This window comes from Lactuca serriola, chromosome 3 (genome assembly GCF_051521515.1).
Source record: "Lactuca serriola cultivar US96UC23 chromosome 3, Lser_US96UC23_V15, whole genome shotgun sequence".
In the NCBI taxonomy this organism is placed as follows: Eukaryota; Viridiplantae; Streptophyta; class Magnoliopsida; order Asterales; family Asteraceae; genus Lactuca; species Lactuca serriola.
The window spans coordinates 130,208,575-130,214,962 of record NC_136410.1 but is presented as its reverse complement, the minus strand read 5'-3'; positions in this window follow the sequence as shown (position 1 = coordinate 130,214,962).

The window sequence follows — 6,388 nt, the reverse complement described above, 5'->3', positions numbered from 1 at the left end:
TCCTCAAGTTAAGTGCTAGGGTTTGAAGTTCCTTCACCACTTGACTCTTGAATTTCTTCAAGGTCAACTTGCCTCCCAATGTTTCTTTGGCTTATGAACTCTCTATCTCTCTCTCTCTCTCTCTCTCTCTCTCTCTCTCGAAAGAAAGCCCTCCTAGCTACAAAGACCACATTTTCACTAGGTCTGTAGAAGAGGTAACGAAAGGATTTCTATGGGTAGCCGATGAAAATACACCTCTCGCTTCGAGGTTCGAGCTTATCATGAGTCTTGCGTCTCACAAAAGCCTTGCAACCCAAAATCTTGATGTGGTCTAGTTTGGGTACTTTACCAGTCCACATCTCATGAGGAGTTTTGGCAACTTTATTTGTAGGGACCAGATTAAGGATATGGGCGACAGTCTCTAAGGCATACCCCCAAAATGAGATTGGTAATGAAGCTCGAGTCATCATGGAATGAACCATATCCAATAAGGTTCGATTACGCCTCTTAGCTACACCATTCAACCGCGGTGTCCTGGGAGGTGTCAGTTATGAGACAATCCCATATTCCCTAAGATAGTCGAGGAACTCTGAATTAAGATACTCACCACCTCGATCGGATCGAAGCATCTTAATGTTCCTGCCCAATTGATTCTCGAATTCCTGTTTAAATTCTTTAAACCTTTCAAAAGTCTCTGACTTATGTTTGATTAAGTAGACATATCCATATCTACTGTAATCATCAGTAAAAGTCATATAATAACGACCCTTGTGGCATGTTTGAAGGGTCCACATACATCCGTGTGTATAAGATCCAAGAAACCTTCACCCCTCTCACAAGAACCTGTGAAGGGTGACTTTGTCATTTTTCCAAGTAAGCATGATTCGCAACTATCATCTGACTTTAGGTCAAATGACTCCAAGACTCCATCCTTTTGAAGTTGACCTATGCGTTTCTTCCTTATATGTCCAAGACAACAATGCCATAATGATGCTTTATCCAAGTTATTATCATTAACAGAATCAATACACAATACATTATTTCCTAAGTTATCAACCACAGATACAGTTTCGTACACACCCTCACAAGGTAATGCTTTAAATAAAGAACATTATTAAAGAAATCATTAATCGAACGAACTTCATTATCAAATGAAAATGTGAAACCTTGTTTATACAATGCATGAAAGGAAATAATATTTCTTGCCATTTCTGGCGAATAACAACATGTATTCAAATCTAAACTAAACCCACTATTTAGAGATAAAGTATAAACTCCAATCTTGGTGATAGGTAAAGCTTTCCTATTCCCCATGATTAAGTTTATTCTTCCATGTTCCACATTCTCACTTCTTTTTAGTCCCTACAAATCAGAACAGATATGAATACCACAACCGGTATCAAGGACCCAAGAGTTAGAATGGGGTAAGTTATTAGATAAGATAGTGTAAATAAATGCATGGTAGGGTTTAACTTTCCCATCCTTCACATCTTGCTGGTACTTTGGGAAGTTCCACTTCCAATGTGACGTTTCATGACAATAGAAGCATCCAGCCTCTTTCGGGTCAGAAGAAGGAGTGAAGAAACCTTTCTTGGTTCCACTTGAAGAAGAGCCATCAAGGGTCCTAACCTTGGTACCCTTCGCAGAGCTCTTCCTCTTCTTCCCTCTACCTTTCCCGATTTCCAAAACACGGGTGGAGTTTGAAGTAGGAGTGTTAACAACCGAATTACCTTTAAGACCTGTTTCTACAGTCTTGAGGAGTCCCTGAAGTTTGCTGAGTGTGACCACTTCCTTATTCATGTGATATGTCATGCGGAATTGATAATAGCACGAGGGTAAGGAGTTCAAAATGATATCTATTGCAAGCTCCTCAGGGAAGTTCACATTAAGCTTCAGCAAACGATCCACATACCTTTGCATTTTCTGCATGTGGCTCGTGACGGATTCTCCGTCCTTCATCATCGTTATTATCATGGAGCAGATGATTTCATACCTCTCTTGTCATGCACTTTGATGATATTTTTCCATCAGATCTTGTTGCATTTCAAAAGGGTAGAGGTCCTCATAGGACTTTTGGAGTTCTGCTGTCATGGTGGCTAACATGATGCATGCCACTTTGGTAGCATCCCTTTCATGTGCCCGGAAGTCAGCGATCTCTTGGGGAGTTTCAGTGGTCTCATCAATCTCTTTAAGCTCCTTGTCGAGGACATATTCTTTTTCCTCGTTGCGGGTAATCATCCTGATGTTTCTGATCCATTCATTGAAGTTGGATCCATCAAAAGTGACTTTCCCACACAAGTTCATAAGGGTAAAGGAGCCATTAGGATTAGAGCCAAAAGCAGCATTTTTTGTAGACATCTGAAGAAGAGAATAAGATTAGTTTAGATATTAAGAGAGTCCTTAATAAAACACCCAAATGTAATATTAAGGCTAGGATCCAATCACAATATATTATAACTTAGAAGAGGTATGCCGTAATCCAAGCTATAGCATATTTGAAAGGTAGGTGAATGACGATTCACTAATTTCCACCATGAAAATGAAATATAAATAATAGGTTTTTAATTGGTTCTTAGAAATTCCTAGATTTTTTTGAGATTCATTGAAATTTTCAAAGGCATGTTTCAATCTTGAGTGTGCCCTCCAAGTTTTGTGACTGGGATACCGAGGATCATAAAATGAGGTGTGAAGTAACCATGCAAATCACTTGGTACCCTTAAAGTTTCTCACTCACTCGATGTGCAGGTAAACCACACATGCTCCACCGATACTATGATAAACCTTAAGTCACCCTTTAGCTACCTTGTTAAGTCTAAGTTATTGTGTCGGTTAACCACACACGCTCCACCAATAACTTAAACAAAGCGTAAAGTGTAATTTCAAGCATTAGCACCTTATTCACATTTTTCCTAAAGTAACGAAGTTTGGGAATTTAATAAAAGCATTTAGTTACTTTATAATATTCATCATACCTTTAATGAGAATTTATAAGTCCTTGTCCTACCCGTTCAGCTAAAAACCCTCCACCGATCAAGAAAGCGGTGGGTGAGAGTGGACACCCATTAAGTTGTGATTTTATAGGCAACAACCTTATAGCCCCTTATAGACCGGCTTCGTGAATGAGGCGTACTAGCGGTAAGATGACTTGATCTTATATATATATATATATATATATATATATATATATATATATATATATATATATATATATATATATATTAATTTATAATATTATAAAGTATAAGGGTTGAATTTTAACTTTTAAAATTCTAAGGGTTGGAACTAAAGTTTATTAAGTGACTTTACTTGTTCCAAAACTTGAGGGCAAGTTTTGTAACTTTACAAAACCTTTCATATTCATAACTTATGAGTTATTAAAATGAAGACTCTTCAGTTTATAACTTCTGTGTGAGCTTTTAATGGTTTTTAACACAAAGAGACTATTGGTTATTCATAACTAGAGGACAAGTTATGGACTCCATTAAAACATATAAAGATCATGAATTAATTAATCATATAAACAAGTAACTCCTATGATCTTGTAACGACCCAATTTTTATCAAGAAATTTTTCATTTTTAATTACTCAAACAATTCCCATAATCCATAAATTTCCAAGCCATTTGTTTCCCAATTCACAATTATTACAATTTCATTTTACTTTTGAAAACATTAGAGAGTCCCAACACACAAAAAGAGAGGTAGAGTGCATGCCACGTCATCATGCCTTGCCTTTGCCCTTCGGCTCTGAAGTACCTAAAACAATCAACAACCTGTAAGCGAAATGTTTAGTGAATTTACAAGAGCATAGCACACACACAAACCACATATCATATATCCTGTTAGCTATAAAAGCTACATATATATCACATAAGCCATGCATACATGAAACCTGTGAGATTGCCATGGGCTACCCCACATGGTCTTTACCAACGACTGCCATGGGCTCCCCCACATGGCCTTACATCCAATGCCATGGGCTACCCGACATGCTCTTCACCTAGGACTGCCATGGGCTACCCCACATTGTCTTACATCCAATGCCACAGGCTTCCCCCGAGGTCTTCATACAAAATACGCAATCACATAACAAGACACAGAATCTCTAACACATATATCATAATCACATAATGGGCCGGTCTTGGTGCCTTAGACCCATAAGTATGGTGAGAAACTCACCTGTAACGAATGCTAAACTGACACTCTGCAACCAAATATACCCCACGGGCTGCTCCACGCAACGGCCTAAAAAGGGTCATACAATATCCAGTCATTTCCCTAAAGTCCATCCTGGTCAACTACAGCCGAAGTCAAGTCAACGGCCCATGTTGACCCTAACTTGCTGAGTACAATTAGGGACTCTCCGAGTTTTCCGGAATAACATCTACTCGCCGAGTCATCGAGGTGACTCGTCGAGTTCATACGGTCTTGGTTAATAATCTAAGGTCATTCGTCGAGTTCCCTTGCTTGACACTCGACACGTCTACGAACATCCAACCATTGGGAAATCTTACTCGACTCGCCGAGTTGTTCCTTGAACTCGCCGAGTTCTAGGTAATCTTCATGCGACTCGCCGAGTTGTTCATCCAACTCGCCGAGCTCATGGAAATATTCATCGGGCTCGCCGAGTTGTTCATCCAACTCGTCGAGTCCATGCCTGCCTTCAAATGACTCGCCAACTCACCCCCTATGAATCGCCGAGTCCTATCAAATCTCAAGCCATACAGACCCTTTTTTAGCCATGCAAAGCTTCCAAACTACATATCTAGGCTCCTGAGGCATGCTTTCCACGTAAAGTTGCAAACTTTACATACATGCAAGGCTTTAAGGCCCTAAAATAGCAAATCTAAGCTTGGAATGGGGTCATACACTTGAGGGAAGGTACATGCTACGCGCAACTGATAACTTTATGCATCTTAAGGCCAAAAGGAGTTCAGATCTGAAGTCACAACTTCAGATCTTGGCTTAAACACAAAAGCCCTTTCTTAGAATCCATGCACAAGAGGGTTTTAGGTGGAAATGAGCCAAGAGACAGCTTGGTACCTTCAGAAGGTGCTCCACAGAAGTAGATCTAGAATCCCCACGAGCCCTTGCTTCCTCTAGCTTGATTCCTCAAGTGATTCCTTCACCAAATCCCTCCTTCAAGCTTTAAAATCACCAAGAACACACTCACACTCGAATCAGGGTTTTAAGGAGGTATAGAGTTGTAAAAGGGAGGCCAAGGGAGGCTAATGACCCTTTAATTAGGGTGCAAGGCCCTGGAATCTAGGGTTTCATCTGCCAGCATCTACTCGTCGAGTACCATAATGGACTCGGCGAGTAGATCATTAAACCTTGCGCCCAAACCCGCTACTACTTGACGAGTAGAGAGGCCAACTCGCCAAGTAGGTTTTCCAAAAATCCAAAACCAAAATGTTAATATTAATATCTGAGGATCAGGGTGTTACAACTCTCCCCCACTTGAATTAGGCTTCGACCTCGAAGCCGGCTGCTCCAAACAACTCCGAATAGAAACCTCGCATCTCATCTTCCGGTTCCCAGGTCCATTCGGAACCCTTCCGGTGCTGCCATTGCACTTTTACCAACTTCACTTCTTTATTACGAAGCTTCTTCGTCTTCCTGTCTATGATCGCAACTGGTTCTTCGACATAATTCAGACTTCTGTCCAATTGAATGTCGTCCAAGGATATGACTGAAGATTCGTCGGCAACACACTTCCAGAGCTGAGACACATGGAAGGTGTTGTGAATTCGACTAAGCTCCTCTGGGAGCTCCAAATGATATGCCACCTTGCCTACCCTGGCTATGATCCTGAACGGACCTATGAACCGAGGTCCCAATTTGCCCCTCTTGCGGAACCGGATAAACCCTTTCCAAGGTGACACCTTCAGTAAGGCAAAGTCTCCTTCCTGAATTTGAGGTCTGTCCGCTGTCGGTCAGCATAACTCTTCTGGCGACTCTGTGCGACTCGCAATCGGTCACGCACCTACTGAATCAATCTGGTGGTCTCAAGTACCATTTCCGTGCTCCCCAACACTTGATGTCCAACCTCATCCCAGCACAATGGGGTCCTGCACCTCCGTCCATATAACATCTCAAATGGTGCTCGGTCGATACTGGCATGATAATTGTTATTGTACGAAAACTCTGCCAGTGGGAGGTACGTATCCCAACTCCCTCCGAAATCCAGCACACATGCCCACAACATATCCTCCAGTGTCTGGATCGTCCTCTTACTTTGGCCGTCGGTCGGGGGGTGATATGTCGTACTAAAATGCAGCTGAGTACCCAATTCCTCGTGGAACTTCTTCCAAAACCTAGATGTAAATTGAACATCCCTATCTGAAATCACTGATACCGGCACTCCGTTCCTAGTCACCACCTCTCGAACATGAATGTCCGCCAACTTC